This window comes from Protopterus annectens, chromosome 6.part0 (assembly GCF_019279795.1).
Source record: "Protopterus annectens isolate FY-2018-M chromosome 6.part0, PAN1.0, whole genome shotgun sequence".
In the NCBI taxonomy this organism is placed as follows: Eukaryota; Metazoa; Chordata; order Ceratodontiformes; family Protopteridae; genus Protopterus; species Protopterus annectens.
This window is the reverse complement of record NC_056737.1, coordinates 1,726,965,451-1,726,989,846: the sequence shown is the minus strand read 5'-3', so window position 1 is coordinate 1,726,989,846 and position 24,396 is coordinate 1,726,965,451.

Sequence of the window (24,396 nt, the reverse complement as noted above, 5' to 3'; positions counted from 1 at the left end):
CTTCCATAATTTGCTTTATCCAGTCTTCCAAGAATTTGAGATTATACAGTAGCACCATCCTTAGGTAATCCAATTTTATTCAGTCAAGTACCCGATAAATGCTACCAGCTTACGTCCCCACTTTCTCACCTTCTCAGATTAAAGGAATGCCTTTTTAATAGTATCTGCTACCTGTATGCCCTAATGAGGCCTGCTTAATTGTAAGCTTTAACCCTATCAATGTTCATCTATTTGTTAGCCATACTCCCTACATAAATCTTTCAATATGTTGTTACTACCACAACTACCTTGTACCATTTAGTCCATCAACCATCATTTTCAGGCTTTAAAATGAAGATCAGCACAACATAAGTCAATGCTTGGCATTATTAAGTTCTTCTTAACTTCCTTCCAGTCCTCACACAGTATGTTTTGCAGACTTCATACCTCTCAAGTGCACAGATTTTTGCAGTATGTTCATATTTTTGCCTCAGATATTTGGTCTGTTTGTCATAAAATATATGGTTTTCTGGCAAATCACAGAAGACTGAAGTCACTAAATAATGACCAAATAATGAGATATTTGAGTTTCAGACTTCATATCTTTCAGAAAATGTATGCAAACATAAATCCTGTTATTCTAACAGCTTTCTAAGTTTACAAGAGCAATGTTTAAAATACGTCCCTATTTTTAGTCCTTTGTCCCACTTTATTTTAGGCTTTGTCAAGATTTGTTATATTAAGATGTTGAGAGGTATGTTTGCAGTTCTTTATTCCACCTCTTTTAAGATTTCTCAGCAAAGCATAATTTCCTGAAATTTTTAATTATTTAAAATTATACTACATACTCTTTTCATCCACCTCTACACCAGCTGACCACTTTCCTCCTGTTTATCTGTCATCTCATCTCACAATAGTTTATTCTTCCTTTTGCATCTTTTTGCAAAACTGCAGACCTCCTTAAATTGCCCCCAGTTAAACTTATCATCCTGAAGTTCTATGATTTCTTAGTTTCATTACCATTCTGGTTATAATTTATTGTCTTATTCCATAATTTGCATGACTTCTCTTTTAATACCACTGCTAGTGAGTAGAATATTTCAACTGGTATGGGTCATCTCCTTAACATTTCATCCAGGATTGCAAGACTATTATTTAATTGACTCATTTCCCCCACCATCTAGTCATCTGTGCTAAGAGATAGATAACATCTCACACAATTCAGAAATTCATTTCAGCCATCAGTAGTCTGTGGACAGAGAATCATACACCTTACTGTACCACCCCTTAGATAATAATTTTATATACTCATTGTTAAAGAAGTAATTTGGACTGTGCTCCATTCCATTGGGTTTAAAAAAGGCATTAGTATATACAAACCTGCTGCCACCTCTGTAGCTACCAGAATTCATTATACGCTGAAACTTTTCTTGAGCTGTAACCTTATTTTTATTTATTTACTTTATTTATTTGTTTGACTTTTTGCCAACTAGGTCATTCCAGTGGACACAAATGTTCCTTTTTTTTTGGTCACCTGGGAGCAGACCTGCTTAGAATCACACAGTAAGCACATGGAGGCTAAGAGAATCATACCCTGTCATAGCCTTAATCCCCTGTGCTAAGAGGTAGGTAATAGCTCACATTATTCACAAATTCATTTCAGCCATCAGTGGTGTGTGGGCTAGGAATCGTTTGATACTGCTTTTATGTACTCCTTGCTAATGTTGTAATCTGGACTGTGCTCTGTTCCATTGGCGCATTAGTATGTACAGACTTGCTGCCACCTACTTTACCACATCCACTTTCCTGATTGCCACCATTTCACTATCAGTTTACCACTGTATATTATAGTAATAAGCCCAGTCCTGCACATATTTTTTTGCAGGGAGCTTCAGCCTGAATGAAGTCCCCATACCATGATCCCTAAATATAATACCTCTGAGGCTTCTTGGAGAAAAGTAGGACACATTTATTCCCTTTTGCCTGAGTTGGTTCAACTTTAGATGTACAATATTCAGAGATTAAGAGTGTGGTGAGTGATTTTCCACATAAGGGAGGTACAAAAGAGCAAAGCATCACTGAAAAGCCACTTTGAAATAAGGTGTGGGCTGTACTTCTTTGCAGCATTACACTGGATGGTAGGACCATGTTATTGTTAGCCTGGGCACCTAACAGTTTGGGATTTGGTATATAAAATCACATCTAGGTGGTAATATCTCCACTCCACTTAATGGTCACATCACCACATGATCCAACTTAACTCTTCACTGTTCTATGTCCTCATTTTTTACTGGTCCAGGGAGCACAGTAATACTAATGATAATTCCATTCCTCTTCCCTTTATATTCACTATAACATAACACTCTAATCCATTCTTATACTTTTCTTGTACCTCTTTTTCAGTACCAGATACTCTATCCTTTAATAAACATTCTAATTTTCTCCCTGCTTCACACACAGACACAAACACTCCCATAATTTCCAGTCTCTTAAGTTTATCCTTTCACAGTGTGGCAGACGTAACATCTACATAAAAAGGCAACAATCTGCATCTTTCTATAGTGCTGCACTGTCAAATATTTCAGTACCATTATAATCTCATTTACATTCATTGTCAGTAGTTTCATTCTGCCATGATTTGCTATTTCTCAGGATCCCAATCTGCTCCACTATTTACCATTTATGCAGTCAATGAAGCTCCTACCCTTTCTGCTTGGTTATTCCCCTCACAGAAAGCTTAACATTCATTTGCATATTTCTGTCAATTCCCATATCCTTCCTTTCCAGTACAAACCTCATTAATATACATGCTCTCTGCATTGATTCCTTGGCTTCCCCATCTAACCTTTTAGTTCACATGGTTTGATCCTACTGGATCACACCATTCATCCTTTGAACTCGTAACAATTTAGTAGTTAAAAGCAGAGTAGAACATCAGGCAGTGGGAAGGATAGCACCTTGTGTGCTGTTAGAATGAGCTTGCCAGTTGAAATCCCGGTCTCCATTGCCTTCCTTATCTTCTTTTCTTTTTAGTGAGACACCAGTTAGATCACTGCTGAATGAAGAAAGATGTTAGCAATAGTTTGCAAACACAATGTCTTATTTATAAACTTCTTGTCAGATTTTTAGATCTCCAGAATTCTGTACTAATGTATACTTTATGCCACATGACTGCAATCTGGCATTCTCAGTTTTCAGGGTAAAAATCAACAGCGTTGAGATGTTTATTCACTGGTTACTATGTCGATAACATTACTCTTAGACTCTTGGCAAATAATACATTAAACCTACTGGGCTATACAGACTTCCTACATGCATCTATTTAAAATGCATGTGGTATTTCACTGATCACAATACAAACTGTATAGAATCACACCTCTGTAGACTGAGAATCCTACACAGCCTCAGATCTACAGGCATAGAGATTCTTGAACTTTATAAATACAAATATCCTTGACTCAACAATGAATATGCCCACTAGAGGCTCCAACATACTAGATCTCATACTTATAAATATGGAAGAATGCTGCACCTAACCCCACTCTCCCCAGTATTTCGTCCATTCTGGTATGGTCTGACCATAATGTTGTCTCCTTCAAAATCCAAATCAGCTCTGTAATACTACTAAAACCAGTAATAGTTAGGAGCTATTCAAAGGCAAATTACTTTTTATCAAATAAAGGATTGTCAAAATTCAATCCCCCTAAAGACCCAGATAACACAGCAGCCTATGTTGAATTGCTCTCAGAAACTCTGTACAACTATGCCAATAGCTGCATAGATGCTGCTGTACCTACCAGAAGTAATCCCAAGGCTAGTCTGAGAAACAAACCTCCCTGGTGCCAACACTAATTAAACAGAATATAGAATAAAAAAATCAGCAAGGGTAAGTTCCATAAAGATGGAAACTTTCTCTTTAAAGTAAATAGGCAACAAAGAGGGTTCAATTGATCAAGCAAAGCCAACACTGAGGCTAAGATAGCCTCCCAGGTGAGAGATAACCTAAGACCTTCTACAGCTATGTCAAAAGCCTCAAAGGCAGCATACAGCAATGTGGCTAACTGGTGCTTAATGATGCCACATTCACTGAGCCTGGAGATTTAGCAAACCTGTTAGCAGACAAATTTAGTTCCAAATGTAAACCCCCAACCATCCCCTCAAAAATACCCTCAGACAAAACCCGTCCAGCTATAACTATGTGGCATGTACTGGTTGCACTCACAAAAGCCAATAACACAGCCTTGATGGGCCCCAATAACATCTCAGGATGCCTCCTGAATAGTCTAAAATATGACTTATCAGGACCCCTGCAGTCATTATTTAGCTATAGTCTTAAAACAAGATTTGTGCCACATGAATGGAGGAGTGCAATGGTCACCCTCCTTCATAAGGAAGGGCCTTCAACAGACCCTGGAAACTACAGATACATTAGTCCAATTAGTCTTATTTTCAAAGCCACAGAAGAAATTATTAGGGGAATTATCAACAAAGACTTCCAGACAGTGAATCCATCACAGCTTGGCTTTGTCAGAGGAAGGTCTTGCTTAGTGAATCTGGTGAACTTCTTGAAAAGGTAATTAAGGCAATGGATGAGGGGGGAAAGGTGCATACTGCCTACCTAGATCTGGCTAAAGCATTTGATACAGTACCCAACTCAGGGATCATCAACAAATTTATTGAACTAGGAATTAAACTCCTTTATAACACACTGGATAACTAGCTAGCTCACTGATAGGACCCAGGAGGTTAGGATCGGTGAGACACCTCCACAAAGAGGTTGGTCATCTGTGCTGTGCCTGCTCCTCTTTAGCATCTAGTTCTCTGCCTACCAAGTTTGTAGATGATTACAAACTGGTAGCAGTCATTGAAGCCCCCAAGATTAAAACACCTTTCAGGAAGGTCTAACACAGACAACACTTGGTGTCAAAGCTATGGCTTAAAACTATATACCAAAAATGCATTGTAGTGATTTTAGGAAGTCTAACACTCTGGGTAACTACATCATCAATAAAACACCCTTAAAATTTGATTCGCCCCACAATACTTTTTGTTTAGTAGGTCTTATATTTACTAGCTTTAATTTTGAAATGTAAGAGCATTTAACTTTGCTGTTAACAGGTTTTAACCTTGTCAGATGTGTTACCAGTACTCCTAAGACAACGACTTGGGATGTTTAATTAAGTTTTATATGAAAACTTGGTTGTCTTGGTTTTGGAAATGTTCTGTTGATGTAAGAACCTTACCATTTTTGAAAATGTGTAGACTTAGAAGAAAACTAGTAGAGGGGACAATCTCTACTCTTGGATCATTTATAATAATAATATGTGTTGAATTCAAATATATACTTGACTTAGGATTAAAAAGACTGTATTGTATATTCCATTGTTTTGTGAATGGCTTTATAATGCTTACGTTATCTATATCAATATGTAAAAGTTATTAACAATATACTCTAAGCTGACTAACAGAAGTTTAAAAGACCTTGTAAGAGCTTTTTCTGTGAACATTATTTTCATTTTACTTATAATCCTTAAAATGGTTTTATATACATGGGAGGGAACAGACTCACTTATAAACTTTATAATAAAAATAAAGATCAAAATTTGGAAATTCTATTCTCTATCAGAGTCCTGGTAAAATATTGCTTAACTTTTAAATTTATATCTGCCTTTGTATGCTTAAATTCTATAACTTCATTATGTATTATTAGTGCTTTCAGTTCTTTATCCTCTAAATTTCACTCAAACACTAGAAGCTTGGAATAGATTTCTTAGTGTGTTTAGGTAAGTTATGCTATGCTTTTTTTTTTACTTAAAAATTGTTTTGTTTGGGGGCAAAATATCTTTAAAGGAAACATTTTAAAAAGTTGACCTTTGGACAACTTATTTTTCCTTTCCACTTTGTAAACTAAGTTTCCCTACATTCCCTCTCTCTTCTGGGCCAGGTAGTTTATCAGTTAGGCGCAGGGCTGAGGCAGGAAGAGATAAGTGCTATTTACCATTACAGGTATAGTGGGCCCTATACCTGATTACACCAGAGCTAAATTAATTCAGCTCAAAAACTTCAAGTTACCATTTCTGTTATCATTGTAATATGTGGGTGATCGACTCTTGGAACATGAAGGGGATCCAATTAGCTAAAAAGAGAGAACTTTTTTCATCTCATACTTAAATCGAAAGCTCAAATAATTTTTGTGCAAGAAACACACATGCAAACTGAGCAGGGGACACAACACAAAGAGAAAAAATGGATCAGAACAATCTTAGCTTCTGGAAGAGAAGTAAATAAAACTGGGGTAGCTATAATTATCAAAAGTTCATTTCAATAAGGCATTATACAGTATGATACTAACACAGAGGGTAAATGGTGCTATATAATCATTAACTGCACTCAAATAGATAGACCTATTCTAATACTGAATCTATATGCCCCATGCTGTTATCAACAAGACTTTTTTATGTCCCTATAAAAGATACTATAAAAATTTCAGGACCACTACTTAATCTTAGGAGGTGATTGGAACTCTTATCAAGATCCTTCAGCACATAAAACAAATCCAAGTAAACCATATAATTAATGTGCCACAGATACAACTGCAGTATTAAAGAGTGACTTTGGCCTATTTTATCCATAAAATTGTTAGACCCAAAACTCACCAAAAGGAAACTTTACCTTCTATTCACAATGTCATAAAGTATGGTGCAGAACTGATTTTTTTCTTAATCTCTGATTATTAAAAAAAAAAAACTAGATATTGGCCTATGTACAGAACCTAGATTCTTCTCTGATCACTTGAAAATTACACTTTCTATCAGCTGGACACTCAAACACAATCCCCTTAATAAGGCTTATAACTGGACTTTGAACCCCAACCTATTACTGAAAAACGAAATAGTAGAAGAAATAAACATGAAGCTGTAATCTTTTCTAAAAAAAAAAATCAGCCACCTCCCATTTACCCTTTAATATTAAATGGGCCTCCACTAAAGCTGAAATAAGAAGGTTCCTCATCAATAAAGCAACTTACTATAAAAAACTTGTTAAATCTAAAGAAAACTCAATTAAAAATAATATCTGTAAGTTAGAAACAGATTTACAACTCAAAATCAATTAATCAAGCTTCAAAAAGAGCGATACATGATTAATTATCAGCATTTGACTTTCCAGAAAACCAAGATCTTGGCCAACTACTCAGAATGGTCACAAATCCCCTCTAAGCTATTAGCACGTTTGTTAAACCAAAGAAAACATACTCCTATTATGTCAGAAATAAACTAGGCAAAAATACTGCTATAATTGTGAAATTGCCAAAATTTGTGAAATGATATACTCACAAATTTATGGAGACCAGGCCTTATCATCTTTACCACAGGAGAATTTCCAATTTCTGAACCAGTTAAATTTTCCAAAGATTGACCAAGCTCATCAAAAAACATTTTGTCTCCCATTACTCATCAAGAGGTAATTATAGCAATTAATAACCTTAAAACAAATAAATCTCCTGGCCTGGATGGGTTTACATCAGAATTTTACAAGAACATTTTCCCCCAAAATTTCTAAAGTATTACTGTACCTTTTAACTACATAATTAAGAAATATATCACTGATCTACACTTCAGTTCTTTAAAACTATTTTTATTCTTAAAGAAAATGCTGATCCTAAAGATCCCAAGAGCTACAGACCTACCTCCTTGATTAATCTGGATGTTAAAATCTTTACAACAATACTGGCTAACAGATTAAAACCTATTTTTCCAAACATCATATCTCCCAAACAATCGGGTTTTATCCAATGCACACAAACTTGTGACAATACGCTCACACTAAATGCACTAATAAAGCATTCTTAATGTAAGCACCTTCCCATATCTGGCATGATAATTGATGCATACAAAGCTTTTCATAGACTCAACTTAAACTTTTTGCTCTGGATCCTTTTGGTTTACCCACTTGTTTTACTCAAATTGTCAAAACTTTATACACCAATGCCTACACAACTTTATGCATAAACAGGATCAACTCTAAGAGAATCCCAATCAAAAATGGAGCAAGACAGGAATGGCCAATGTCTCCTTATTTGTTTAACTTCTATATTGAACCTCTTTTTTACTCATTAAACAGAAAACATTTCAACATTTATCAACTCTATATAATACAAGATTCCCTCTCTCAGTGTTTGCAGATGGTTTAAATCTTTATTTTACTCTACCTAGCTTAGATATTCCCAAATTACTGAACTCAATAAACATATTCTCAAATTTTTCCAACAATAAATGAAACTTGGATGAATCCTTAATTTTTTCTTTGAACTTACCAAATCCCCTTTTTTGTATCCTAGTCCAACTGAAATTAAAATTAAGGACTCCATTAAATATTAAGGTATTTTTTCCATCAAGATCTCAAAATCTGCTGCCAAAATATTATTTTAAACCACTAGCAATCCATACATCAAGACCGTAACAAATAGAGCAAATTTAAATGTCCTTTTTTAGCTAAAGTGGCAGTTATTAAGATGAATATTTTACTGAGATTGTTAAAAATCTTCATGGCCTCTCAGACAATAATACACGCTAAATTTTTCAATGAATTTCAATCTACTCCAGCTAAATTTATATGGTTCCCCCATGTCAGTGAGAATTTCCTATCAAAAACTGATGCTTCCTAAAGATAAAGGAGGACTAAATCTTCCGGATTTCAGGTTATACTATGATATAATTAATAGCAGCAGACTAATAGCAAATGCTGATTTCACAGCTAATAGGAATACCTGTGCACTGTCATGGATAGAATTATACCATAACTATGTCAAATGACTTAACTTTAATCTTACAGCTTTACCTTTCATTAATTCCCAGAAATTGAAAAATTTGAAATTGCTTTAGCAATAAAGAAAAGTATTATTAACCTACACGAACTTAATTCACTGAACCTTGCTAGTACCTTCATAACCTTACAACCACTGCATCTTACTCCAAACTTAAAACTGAATAACTCAATGCTTAATCTTTATCATTTTCCTCTCTTAAAGATGAAATTTCTATGTGACTTCTTACCTCTATGAGACAAATCTATCACAGAGTGGGGATAATCTCTAAACCTGTTGTTGTGCACAGTGTGCCTATATCACAAAAGAAAAAAAAAATATTTTGAGTAATATGCTGCAAAGCAGAGTGGCATTTGTAAATGGTAATTGTACAACTAGTAAAATTTTGTACATAGTAAAGTGTGTAAACTGTGTGACATTTTACATTGGAAAGACGGAAAGGGCACTAAAAACAAGAATCTATGAATATTTATATGATATAGGTAAGATGCCCTATACAGGCACTCAACTGTATGCACTAATTTTAAGAGGTTTATGTTTGGTATTTTAGAAAAAATTAAAATTAACTCAAGGGCAGGTGATTGGCAAAGAGTACTCTTAAAAAGGGAATTAGTGTGGCAGTTAAGGTTAATTGCCACCCCCCCCCCCGGTCTTAATGACCAAGTATCCACTGGACCAGTTTTGAAGAGAGGGCAGAAGTTTTAACATGACAAATTAAGAAAAATATAGCAAAAAAAGAGAATTTGTACATATTTATATGTTACTTTGCATAGGGTATGAATGACTTTTCATATATACATATATTTTTACAGTAATGATGGTCAAATTGGAAAATTAACATATTAGGAATACTGAAGACAAAAATTGTAGCTTTAAGAGTGGAATTTTATTTAATTGTATTATTGAAAGTAAATGCCTTGTTTGGAATGGTATAAAAAGAATAATGAGTTGTACTGATTTTTATCTGATGAAGTCTCTTTGAGAGAAAAAAGTGCTTATCAAGTATTTGTGGATTTTTTTTAAAAATAAAAAAAATTAAGTTTCCTTGCTCTGTGGGAGTGGTCATCTTTTTGGATTACTTGATCATCTCTAAACCTCCCTAGGAACAATACCATCATATTGAGACAAATTAAGGAACTGTCTTCTGCGTTCTAGATAACCCCAACGTAAACAGTAAAGATATTGACACGTCTTTTAATGTGGAAGTTATTTTCAATGAGGAAAAAATGATTTCAAACTCATATAAATTAATAACATCTCTTAGATATCAAAATTAAATACTGTTTTTCAAATACTGGTCCACTTTAAATCTATTAATTAATACAACTAATCTCTTAAACACTTCTTTTCAAAAAAACTTAATTATACACAACTTATGATTATCAACAATGCTTATCATACCTCTGCTATTCAAAACCAAATTAAACATTTATGTTCCTCCTTTTGTCCTTATTGCGACTCACAAACAACAGACCTTCTCCATATTTTTTAGAGCTGCAAAGACTCCTATAAACTTTGGTATTCCCTAAAAGTCAGACTCCAAATGATGGGGCATGAAAAATCCACACTTTCATGAGAATTTGCCATTCTACATAGACCACCAGAGGGTTTAAATAGACTTCATATTTGCATCTTATTTACTATATTTTCACTGATTACATTTTATATCACACTGAATTGGTTACATAGAGCTTCAGTTACATGGAATGGGTTTAGGCAGATGGCAATTAAATATCTAAATGCTCACAAAGTTCTAAAATGTAGTCAAAAAGCTCATCTGCACTTTATTGAACTTTGGGGCATACTATTAGATCACATTTTGATATGATTCTCTACACTTCAATTTTTGAATGCTTAAAATAAATACAAGTTTTTTGGATCACCTTTTCTCTAACTATTACTTCTTAATTCTAACTTTGCAAGGACAGGGCCTGTATTCACTTCTTTTTTATATTTTCTTCTCCCCTTAAGGTTCAGTTATAGAAATGCAATTATTTTTGGTAGATAGTACTGATGTAAAATAGCACTGTGTATAGTTTATGAGGTAATGATGTATTGATGTAGCCTTAATATATTTGTTATTTACATCTCAGTTTCTTTTATCATGGTTTTTGCAGTTATTTGGTTATATTTGCTTTAAAAATGTTTGTTGTGCTATCTAAACTTAATTCAAATAAAGATTTTTGGAAAAGAAAATCGGTTTACTAGTCTAGGATCTAGGAACTCATGTAGATAGTAACCTAGCCTTCAAGCAACATGTGTCCAAGGCAGTAAGACAATATTTCTATGTTGCTCAACTTATAAACAATGGCATGGCATCTAGGTCCAGAAAGGTCATCATACCACAGTACTCAGCCTTCATCAGACCTGTCATAGAGTTTAATTCCCCCTTTAGTATGTACCTGACCTGACACGTGCAGCAACTGGGACAGCCACAAAGGTTCCTTACATAAAGAATACAAAGAGCAAACACAATGTCCTATGCTGATTGCCTCAAAGCCCTGTCTTTTTAGTCAGTATCATACAGGCTTCTCAGAGGTGATCTTTGCCTGGTATACAGGGCATTGCTGGACCCTGCTTTAATGAAACTTTTGCACATTCACAAAACAAACATTATCAGAACTACCAGATTAAAACACCTAATTTTTGCTTGCAATATAAGTCGGACATGTTGGAGAGACTGATATATTTCTCAGAGAATTCCCATTCTCTGAAACAGGGTCCCCATCCATGTGATATAGCGTTCCTTCCTATCCTGTTTTAGGCGCAACTTGGACCAATGGATGAGTAAACGGAAATTCACCCCTGGTCTGCCTCCTATGTAAGTGAGAGACAGAGGCAGTCAGTAAATCACAACCTATACATTCAGGTACAACTAACATTGGGTAAGACAGCGATTCAGGTCATAGCCTGCTATAGGTTCCCAACCATGTCCCAAGACTCTCATTCTATATTCCTAAGCACCTTGGAAACTATTAGGATCCAACCCAACATTCTCATACCAGGTGACTTCAACTACTCCTCCATCAAATGCCAAAACTACTCATGCACCAATACACTGGCCCAACGCTTCCTGGAATTCATCAATTCCAATGCCCTGGACCAGATCATTCTTAACCCTACTAGAGGAAGCAACATCCTTGACCTGGTTATTACTAACATGGGCAAGCATTGCTCTACACCAATAGTAAATTCCTCCCTGGTTAGATCTGACCACAAACTAATCACCATGGAAATCCACATCTCACCCACACCCCCCCGCAAAGGTAACCACCATGAAAAACTTCTCCAAAGTTGACTTTGGGCTCCTAAAAACAGAAGTGGCACCCTTGTCAATGGAATAGATGCATGACTGCCAAATCATATACCAATGCACTGTAGAAACCCATACATAAATGCATGCAACTAGCCATACCCAACAGAACCAAGATGCACTCCTCCAAAAAAGGAAGCCAATCTGTTTGTCCCCTGCCATTAATAAACTCTACAACAGAAGGAAGAAACTGTTGCAGAAAAAGATGAAGTCCCAAAACTGGAAAAAAACCCTTATTAGCCTTAACAAAAAGTCGAAATCCCTCATCAAAACCTCTAAAGCCAGCTATGAAGGCAGAATTGCAGCAGACACTAAAAACAACTACAAAACCATCTATAGCTATATAAGAATCTCCACGGAAATACCCAGGTTTGCTCTGAGTTATTGCACAATGGTACCTCCTATACTGAGCCAACAGATATTGCCAACATACTGCCCAATAGATTCAGTGCCAACTCTACCCCTCTCCCCCCGCCAAAGGACCAATCACAATACCGGAGGCACCCAGCATTACTGCAGCACAGGTTAAAGTTGCATTGTCCAAAGAAAAGAATACAGCTTCCATGGGACCACACAATATCGCTGGATGTGTTCTACATGAACTACAAGTGAACTGGCACCACATTTGTGTACCCTGTTCAATCACAGCCTCACCTCAGGCTTTGTCCCTACCAAATGGCACACTGCTACAGTCATCCCTCTTCATAAAGGAGGCATGACTACAGACCCTAGGAATTATCACCCCATTAGCCTGACGAGTCTGATTTGTATGGGTATGGAGTGCATCATCATGGACCTAATTAACAAGGATATAGGGAATCTCCAAACTGTAGATTCCACGCAATTTGGTTTTGTGAAAGGTAAATCATGCCTGCTCAACCTGGTTTACTTATTTGAGTCAGTCACCATAGCTGTGGATGAGGGCAAGGCAGTTCATACAGCCTACCTTGATCTGGCCAAGGGCTTTGATACCATTCCCCACTCAGGAATTATTGATAAACTCACCAAACTAGGCATCAACCCCTATATCACTAGGTGGATTGCAAATTGGCTCACAGATAGAACCCACAGTGTGAAAGTAGCGGACTCCAAGTCAGACTGCCGACCAGTCACGAGTGGAGTCCCACAGGAATCAGTGTCCTGTGTCCTCTCCTCTTTGGCATCAACTTCTCAGAAGTCCAGGCCAACACAGAGGGACTCTGGCTGATCAAGTTTGTAGATGACTGCAAGCTGGGATCCATTATTAAATCCCCAAGTGATGTAGACATCTTACAGAAAAGCCTCACTGAGACCAATGATTGGTGTCAAAACCATGGCCTTAAGCTTAATGCCAAAAAATGCATCATCATACCCTTTGGGAAAAACTCAGTTTCGACTAATTACCACATCGATGGGAGCTCACTGAATACTGAAGGCGTGATACGAGATCTGGGGACACAGGTTGACAGCAACCTCTCCTTCGACCACCACATTGCCACTGTGGTCAGAAAGTCCTTCTACGTGGCACATCTCATTACCAAGGGTTTTGCATCCAGGAAGAAAGATGTCATCATCTCTCTTTACTCTTCCTTCATTAGGCCAGTCATCGAGTATAATGCCCCATTTGGCATGTACTTCACTAGACAAATGCAACAGCTGGAAAGGCCACAAAATTACCTCATGAAGAGGATCGTAGGCCTTAAACACATGTCCTACATGGACAGACTCAAAAAACTCCAGCTATTTTCTGTCTCATATCATCTACTAAGAGGTGATCTCTGCTTGAATTACAAAGATATGTCTGATCCAGCTCTGTTAGAAATGCTACATCCAAAGAAATCCCAATCCCTCTGCACCACACTCTCCAGAGACCTCAATCTCATTACCACAGTCAACAGAACTTGCTCGAGGAACAGGTTCATAACCCAGGGACTGCCCATGCTCTAGAATAGACTTCCAATACATGCCAAGCAGAGCACCTCACTGGCCTTCTTCAAGAGAAATCTTGATGAGTGGATGGAAAATAGAAATTTCACCCTGGGATCACTCCAGTGGCTCTACTTGATAGGGGCACTGGGAACTTTTGTCAGGCAGCACGATGCCAGGGCACTTCTGTGGGCTAGGCTTGTAAAGGCTCCAGCGTCATTAGCCTAGTACATACCAATGAACCTATGAACCTATATAAATCAAATTTGTGGGTCACATTTAGGTTGCACAGCTAGGCTTATAAGGGCCCTAGTGGTTGATAGGCTAGTATATACTTATGCACCTATGAATCTTAGTTGTTTGTCAGGCTAGTATACACCTATGAACTATGAACCTCAGTTTTATCAACAATCAGTGCAATTTGTGATCATCAACAGCTCTTATAAAGCTAGAAACAAATATAAACTCTGCAAAAAAGCGTTTTTTCAAGTCTAGTATAATGTAGATCAAGAATATTACTCTAGAAAAAAATACACACCTTAAATATTTAAGTCTGAAACAAAGACTGCAGTTATAAATATGACCATGTAGACAGCTGTGTTTTACAACTATATTTATTTCTGTTAGAATAGTGTGCTTCACTCAGTCATGTTCCTTTCAGTTTCTCACATCCCACTACTGTTTTCCCCAGCAGCTGTAGCAATAATCTTTTAAGCCAACAGCCTGAGTTGACAATAGTTTTGAATAGTTTTGCTTTCTGATGCAGTAAGGTAAATTATTAATTAAGAACAAATTGCACACAGTGTTGCTTCAAACAGTGTGGTGGAAAGAGATGGCCAATGATGGGACAATTCAGTTGCACCTATAGGTCAACTCTCCTACTAAAGAAATAACACAGTATGCCTTGTATGCAAATAATATCACTCTGCCATGAAAATGAGGGCTACTTTGCTGATGAGAACCATTGTTTATGCAAATGATAAAAATCAAACAAGCCAAATTGATTCAGAAACATATACTATTAGCTTATCAGGCTATGGTGATCATCTGTTCCTAATACCAGGAATGGTTGGTGTACTAGAACTTCACTCATGTTAGATGCTATGATTACCATCAGCATTAACAGTACAGTACAGTATGCATTAGTGCCTGTCTTCAAAACCAGTGCCTGTGATGTTGCACTGTGTCTCCCGCCACATTGCAGATGGATCTAGCAGATGTTAGCATTCCAGCCCCTCCACAACCAGAACATTATTGACTGTTACCTTGTGGAGAGAGGCAGACACTATACAGGAGTTAATAGACATGGGCTGCCCTCTCATGGAATTGGGGTGGGGGGGATAGCCATCCTTACTACTGGAATTATTGTGCGTCTATCAAAATGAACATTAGATGTCTCACACTCATAAACATCATGAATCCTATCAGGTGGAGAAACACTGTTATGCAGACATTCTATGATATAGCTCATTTCCATGAGGTTTTAGGGAGGGTCTTGACTGCACCCACATTGCTAGAAAGGTCTCACCTGCTACACATGGTGTTCGCTATATCATCCAGAAGGCTTCCACTGCAACTGCTGGGTGGTGGCAGCACACAGGTATTACTATGCAACGTATCTGTGCACCATCTTGGTATTACCATGAGTCCTACATTCTGGCACATATGTGACTTATAGACCAGCAAGGCAGCACAGAGTTCAATAGATTTAATAAATACTGATAAATATAACAAACTAGTTTCGGCCAACAGCCTTCTTCAGTGTAAAACAGTATAATCAAGTTCAATTGAATCATCCTTTAAATACATATCAAGAGCATGTGATAGTGGTTCATCCAATATGGGATTATAAAAACAGATAATAAGTATGAATATATTGTCATATGGACATGTTAGAATATACTAATAATTTGTATAACTTCATATATTCACTTGGTGGTTATTTTTCCTGTTATGGATGGACCTCCCCTGAGTATTTATATTAATTTTCATTGTATATGTATATGATTTACTTTAAGTGCCTTAAAACATATTCTATAAATATGTTTCAAATTTATTAGTATTCATGAGCTCAACCTTTTGATTGGCTCTTGATATGTATTTAAAGGATGATTCAATTGAACTTGATTATACTGTTTTACACTGAAGAAGGCTGTTGGCCGAAACTAGTTTGTTATATTTATCAGTATTTATTAAATCTATTGAACTCTGTGCTGCCTTGCTGGTCTATTTGGAGCTTTCTACTTGGTTTGGACCGTGCATCCCCTCGTGCATAGGACTTGGTTTACTCTACATATGTGACTTATACCAGTGTTCCATACTAGTTGACTTTCCACATGGTCCTGGAGTTGGCAGGTTAAACATTGCCCCCAGAAAGTCTTCACTGTACGGTAAGCTGTATGTTGTAAGCTGGCCACTCATCATGGTGTCCACCATAGTGTTAACAATGATGCAGGAAATTTCTTACAACCATGACTGCTAACCACAACCTGAAACACAAGGACCATGGCAGAGATTATATAAAATGAGACTATTGCAGACAAGACACATTGTCAAACATATGTTCAGATGCTGAAGGCCATCTCTGTTGCCTGGATACATCTGGTTGTACATTACAGGATGCTTCAGAGACTTGCAGGCAGATATTTGTGGTTTGTGCCAAGACAGATATTAGGGTGCTATGACAGTTACAATATGTGAACACTGTTCCATTGTCAGGCATACCTACCTGTGGCAGCAGCAGGAGAGGAGTCAGGTTAGATGTCATCAGAGGAATGTTTTAGTGTTACCCTCTGTGTGGCAATGGCAGGTGGAAAAATTGTGCCAATGACAAAAAGGTAGCATCTGGTTCACAGCAATGAGCTAAGACAAGAACAGCATAAAATAAAACTAATACATACAATAACACTCCTAGGTTATGCAGTATAGCTCACCGAACGGCCACCCTGTGTATCAGACTTTAGCATACACATGCAGGTTACAGAGGTGGGAAGGACACAGTCATCATCATTTGCAAATGTGGGGTAGGGTACAGTGAGAAGGACAACAATACTAGAAGCAGGCTGAAGGGTCAAGGGGTGTGGATCATAGGATCAGGGGAAATTCAAGACAACTGAATCTTGTGACCATTTATGTTTTGCTGTTACCCACCCATAGATCATACTCCCTCTTTTGAGGAGGGCTAAGCCAGTCAAGCCCGGGGTTAATTTTTGAATACCAATCCAATCATCCAGTACCTATTTGAAGGAAGATAATGTATCAAACAGTTTGCAGGGGATAGTACATTCTAGAGTTGAAAAAAGGCACTGTACAATTAAGTTCTCTCTTCACTATGCCTTATTTATCTTCTAGTGATGATTTACATTCCTGACTTTGGTATTTGTTGGACTATTTGATTTGTGGAAATGCAAGATATTTAGTGGGTCCTTAATGGAATGAAAAGGAATGTGTAGTTCCAATCTCAGGATTCTATAAGAGTCTGAATAAAGGGACAATACTTCCAGGCTTTTCTGGTAGCCTATGGTTTTAAACTCAGTGATCTTTATATTTATGAACCTCTGTGGTCTTTCTAGTTGTTCAATGTGTCTAGAAAGGTACATCCCAAAGGAGGCATTGTATTCAGTAATTTAACTAATTATTTCTGAATATAAGAAAATAATAACCTCATTAGAACTGAATAATATTCCTTTGGCAATTTGATGCTTTAAATAGAAGGACTTTACATGATGTAAGCTGAGACACCAGATGACTAGAGACTTCTGTGCTTCCCATAAAACAAAAGTCGCCTGTTTTTTTTCTGTACTAGTTACTGCACTTTTTATTGTGCTCTAGTTATTTAATACTATATTTTAATACTGTAAACAAAACTGCACTGTTTGTACTGCATTTGTCTGCCTTACTGTGCCTGTTATATTGTATTGTGTTGCTGTTTCACTGTTGCAAAGCCTTTTTTTGCTATTTTCACTGTTTGCAAAGTAATCGTTGCTACTTTTCAGTGTTTGCAAATAATCTGTTCTGTTTGTTCTGTTTTTCCCACCAAGCAGTGTTTTAAATAACTGATTTTTTTATGTTTAAAACGTTCTTATTAATCCTTGCTGCTGTTCTGATGCTTAAAAAATTTCTTAGTATCTTGCTGTTGTTTTATATTAAAACATTTTTAAGGTTTCCCGCCTAAATTAGTGTAGCTAGTAGCTGTAGCATAGTCCAGGTACAGATTTGCTGCATCTGGCTCTGTTTGTAGAAGCTGCTGTATTCTAAGCACATTTTCCAAGCTATCTTTAATTGAAAAGGGGCCCTTCTGCAGCTTTGTGAGAGAAGTGTGCTAATTGGAACCTGTCTGGTGAAGGGTGATTGGTCTAGGGCTTGGAATAAGCACCCTCATTTTTTTTTAAGTTTTTAGCTTCTGGTATTTAAGCCCTGCATTTGAGTGGGTTCTAATTGTTTTTGCATTATGCAGCACCAAGTACTGCCACTCAATTGTTCATCATAGCAAGACAAATAATTTTGACAATCTTTCCCTTAGATACAGCTGTAGCGCATTAGTGTAGTCCTCATCTTTAGTACATCTTGGTCTATGAAGTATTGCTAGTGAGCTGTGGCCTATTAAACCACCAGCCAAAAACCCCATAAGAAATATCCATTTACACAACACCTCCTAGATCAGTCCTGAAGGCACCCCCTTTATGAGAACAGTTCTTCAAAGCTAACAGTATGGACAGCTGCACTACCCTTGTTTCTCCTGCTAGCTTTGTTGACTTGGGTCTCTTGCTTAGCAACTGTCTCATGTACACTGACAACCCTCTACTAATAACTCACTCTAGTACAGAGTGCAAGAGATGAATCTACACCAAGAATCTTGAATCCCTGCTCTCTCACCCTCAGTAACACTGAAGAGGTTGTCAGCTCACCCACCACTACTCATGCACACCGTATCACTACTCATATACATAGTATGCATCCAACACATAAATCAACATACATGGAGGTTCTCTCAAAAAACTTGCCAAAAACTTGCCAAAACACCATAGACCTCCAAAAGAAAAGACTGCTACAATGAACACTGTTCCCATAGCAACACCATTGTCTCGCCTACCAAGCTCTTAAGGTGCAATACTCAAAAAACAAATCTTCTTGTCATTGCAGACTCCATAGTGAGACACACGGATGTCCCACTAACTAGGTTTAATAAAGAGAAAGCCTCAGTCAGCTGCCTTCAAGTGCTAGGATTCATCAGATCATGAATGAACTCAGGTTTCTTGGCAACAAGTACCATTTTGACTCTGTCATAGCTCATGTTGGAGTGAGTGACCCAAGATGTACTTCAATCGACTATATGAATACAAACATGATTGAGCTCTCCAAGTATGTGTCCCAGGCAGGTATGTCCCTAGCCTTAAGCAGCATATTACCCTTACCTAGAATGATGCCACAGTATAATCAAAAAATTATCAGTTTCAACAATTGGCTTAGATTTGGTGTCATTCAAAGGGGATCCAGTTTCTGTCAGCCTGGGATGACATAGTTGACAAACCTCACTGCTTTGCTAGAGACAGTTTGGCCCTAGTACCACTAGGTCTGTGGCTGCTGGCAAAGACTCTTGCCATGCCCATGGTGCCTTTTTTAGGCTAGGTCTCAAAAACAACATTGCTGACATGAAAATTGCCAGCTATAACAAAATAAGGGTTATGCTGCTAAAAGCTAGGAGCTTAAATCAAAAACTGCATACCCTGGAAGCACGTCTGTCACTGGAGGATGCAGATGTCTGCGCAATCAGAGAAACCTGATTCAAGGCCTCAGAGAATACACCAGCCTTGCAAGACTACAAAGCCTTCCATACCTTCAGACAGCAAAACCAATGTGTGAGAACCAAAGGAGGTGGTGTTTCTGCCTATATTACAGATAAATTCACCTCCTGACTAGTTAAACTGGACAACTCCATGAAGTTACTGCATGTTCAGATTACTGTGGGTAAGACCTCCATTCAAGTCATTGCTAGTCATAAATCCCCCTCCATGGGTCATGATACTCACAAGTCCTACTTGACCAAACTGGTGTCAATACAAATACTGCCAAGCACTCTGATCATGAGGGATTTCAATTGTCCCACCATGGAACTAGGATACCTTACTCTAGCCCTAAATCACTATTGCAAACTTTTCTTGACTTTGTTAACTCGAATGCTAGTGGAACAAATTGTTCAAACCCCAAAAAGAAGAACAAACATACTAGATCTCGTCCTCACTAACATGACTAACATGACAAACAGATGCAGCACCTTAACTTTCGGACACTCATTAGTTCAATCTGACCACAAATCAGTTGCCTTCAAACTGGCACTAACACCAGAACTGACAAAGGGTGAAGTCAGACTAAAAATCCTAGGGGAAGATATAAATGCATTCCAAGCCCCACCCCCAGCTGGAATGGTAACTACACCAAAGCTTACACTAAAGCCCTGTACATTCACTTGTATAAGTGTATAGCCTCAGCTGTTCCAGAGATAATCAAAGCCAGATACCCAAGTAGAAAAAAAGCCACCCTGATGGACATCCAGCATCAATGAACTTTACAACCAGCACAAAAAGTTGCAGTCTAAGAAAACTAAGGCATGATCCCAACAATGGAAAAGCACACTCCTCAGCTTCAATAGGCAAATAAAGCAACATGTCAAATCCTCCAAGGTAACTGAGAAAAAATTAGCAATCACAGCCAAAGATAATCATAAGGCCTTTTACAGCTACATACATAGCTTAAAATGTAGGACCCAAACATGTGCCAAACTAATGACTAACAGTCACACACACTGATCCCGCAGAGATAGCAAACCTGCTAGTGGACATATTTGGTGAAAATTTCACTTACTTATCCCCTCCAAACTTATCACAAACCTTGCCCCCCAACTCCCCCCCCTTACAGATCTGAAGAGCAGATCATTAAAGCCTTGTCTAAGGCAAAAAACACAGCCTCTATGGGACCAGATGGCATCCCATGCTGTCTTAAACAAACTAAAACATGAACTAGCAAATTAAGTACTTTATTCAATCACAGCCTAAGCACTGCCTTTGTTCTGGTGGAATGGAGAACAGCAACAGTTATTCCACTCCACAAAGACATAAGTCTGACCAGCCTCATCAGTAAAGCCATGGAACCTATCATCATGGGCCTAATAAATAAAGACATAGGTGACTTCCAAACCCTGAATCTGACCCAATTCAGCTTCATCAAGGGCAGATCATGCCTGTTAAACCTGGTGGGTTTCTTCAAAAATGTGACAGAGCTATGGACAAGGGCAAATTTATGCACACAGTACACTTCTACTTGGCAAAGGCTTTTGACACAATCCCACATTAAGGTGTTACTGATAAACGTAGCAAACTGAATGTAAACCCCTTTGTTGTAAGATGGGTTGCTAACTAGCTCACAAACCAGTCACACACTATCACGGTGGGTGACTCCACATCACCCAGCAGACCTGTCACCAGCGGGGTGCCACAAGGATCAGTGCAGGGACCCCTACTGTTTGGTATATACTTCTCAAAACTTCAGGCCAAAACTAAGGGGCTGTGACTGACCAAGTTTGCGAATGACTGAAAACTGGGTGCAATTATTGAATCCCCTTCAGGAAGGACTTACTCAGACCATCGACTGGTGTCTTAGTCATGGTCTCAATCTGAATGCAAAGAAATCCATCATCATTCCCTTAGGTGAAAATTATGTCCCTTCTGACTATCAAATTAACAACAGTGCCCTATGTACCTACAAAATGGTAAGAGATCTGGGATCACAAGTAGACTGTGACCTTAAATTTGACCACCATGTGTCTACTGTTGTAAGGAAGGCTTTCTACATAGCACACTTGATTAGCAAAGGCATCACCTCTAGAGCAAAGGACATTATAACCCCTCTATACTCCTCACTAATAAGGCCCATAATTGAGTATAACGCCTCTTTTGGTATGTACCATTCAAAGCACCTGCAACGAATGCAGAGACCTCAGAGGTATCTAACTAAGAAGATCAAGGAACTCCAGCACATGTCTTACACAGACTGACTAAAGTCCTTGTCGCTATACTCAATATGACTTCTTAGACGAAACTTATGCCTGGCTTACAGAAGTTAACTTTATTCACTAGACAGGATCTATTATTGACAAAGACAAACTGCTGCAGCTGTAGCCTGATAAGGTTTTAATATCATAGTTTATAAGGTCAGTTATAATATGTTTCATGGCTTTGCAAATAAGACTTGTCAGGCTGATGGGACTATACTTCCTGGGGTCAGTAGTTCGGCATCCTCTATTGTTATGTGCCAAACCTGCAGGACAAAGTCACTGACTAAATTTAGGTCAAATAAATAGTGGCTGTGCTAGGGCTTGTTTAATTCTGTGTATTAAGCAACCAGGTATAATATTAGGTATGTTGTCAGGTCCTATGAAGGAAATAATTTTTTTTCAAACACCAATATTATCCCAAGCCTTTCAGACTTTCTTGCATACTTGAGAGCCATACATATATCCTCTAGTCATCCCATTGTAAATTGCTTTTCCTGTCTCTCTTCCCAAACTTTTCTAAGCTGTACTCGTTGTTTCTTATAGTTATTATGCAATATTTTATATGCCCTACTGATTATATATATTTTTAACAGCAGTTTCCATTCTAGATCCAGCTAAAAACTCTACCAGAGCAAGTCTTTCACTTAGGATTTCCCTATTCCTTACGCTTTTCCTGTACTCTAATATCAGTCCCTGGTAGGGAAGACAGTCTCTAGCTCACAGTTCAAACTTTTTTTTGGTCTCATCTCTCTATTACTCTTCCCTCTCCACATAATTGCCCCCACTACTTTAATTCCTTTGCCAGTTTTCTTCAGTAAATTACACCCCCCGTTTACCTATTTTCTGTACCACTACTTGCTGTCATCCCTATTGGCAATATCTTCTTTATCCATTCCCATGTAGGCTTAATTATTAGAATACATTTTGCAACTTTATGAAAATCTACTTGATGTGGTGATACCATAATGAATAAGTTCAGAGCATTTTTGGGTGTTATTTCTTAGTTTCTTAACATAGATAAAGAAGGACTTGCAATTGTTTTTTTTTAATTCAGATACTAACCTAAATTTATAAGCTGCATTTGTAGACATAATAGTAAATTTCAAGTTTATTTAATCAATTTTCTGACGTTACCTTTGATATGAGGGTCTTTTGATTTGCTGCATAGTTTCAGGAGTTTTTTTTCTTTTATTGTACATTTTTGTTTATGTTGATGGACTGCCAGGGTGATTTATTTTTAAATTTTCCATTATACTTAGATCTGGATGGGACTATCAGTTCTATACACTTATCTAAGTAGGAATAGAACTCCTTTGTGTAGCTACCTGTTATGACAACATCTGTGGTGATACTGCCATAAGTGAACTTTGAAACTTTGTCATAGAATTTGTAGTACCTTTGAAATCATTAAATCCCAAGATATTGGCTTCAGCCAGTTAAGATATTTTTGTGGTGATAGTCACTAGTTTATGATATGACTTAATCAGGGAAATAGTACATGAATAAATTATATTTATAGGGACCAGGTCAGGAATATTATGTCCTCTAGTAGGTTTGTTAACAATCTTTCCTAGGGAGTTTTTTTATTACGTCTAAGAACTTTTGGGCATATCCTACATTGAAGTTATAGGTACTCTAGTTTATTGAGGTAGTTAATGGCTCCCAAAAATGGAGGTCTTGTTTGCAGGGGTTTCATCAAGTATATTTAGTAAATTTACATAATTTTCAGGGCCATAAAGGGTGTTCTGTAGTAGGCTATAAGTCAAAAGTTGTTCCTTTTTAGTGAGATATGAAGCTCAAAGACTTTAGGTTAGGTCTCCGGGAATCTATTTAGAGGGGATATGGTCCCTAACAAATATGGAGACACTACCAAAGTTGTCATCTGGTCTGAATTCATGGTAGATGCAAAACACAGGTACAGATGAAGTGCTTTCTAAGCATTCAAACCAAATTTCAGTAATTACACAGATACTGGTGTGTTCCAAATTTATGAAAGACTCAAGGTTGGGTAGTTTGTTGACGTCTGGCATTGAGAAGAGCCAACTTAATATTATCCTGTTGTGGATATGGTATTATATGTTAGCTACATTGGGATGTCCATTAGTTGGATTCTGCCTTTTAGGTTTTAGTCAGCATGGGGAAGCCTTAGAACAAGAGGTATAGGCCATCCTATGCAAAGCAAGTAGGACTGGTGAGCATCTTATCCCATGCTGGCACATGCTGGATCCAGCTAGAATAATGCCAACACTTTTGCCAATTGTTGAAGTCAATTATCTTTTTTTTATTATTGCTTAGATGTCATTTTTGAGAAAGAAATATTTCACT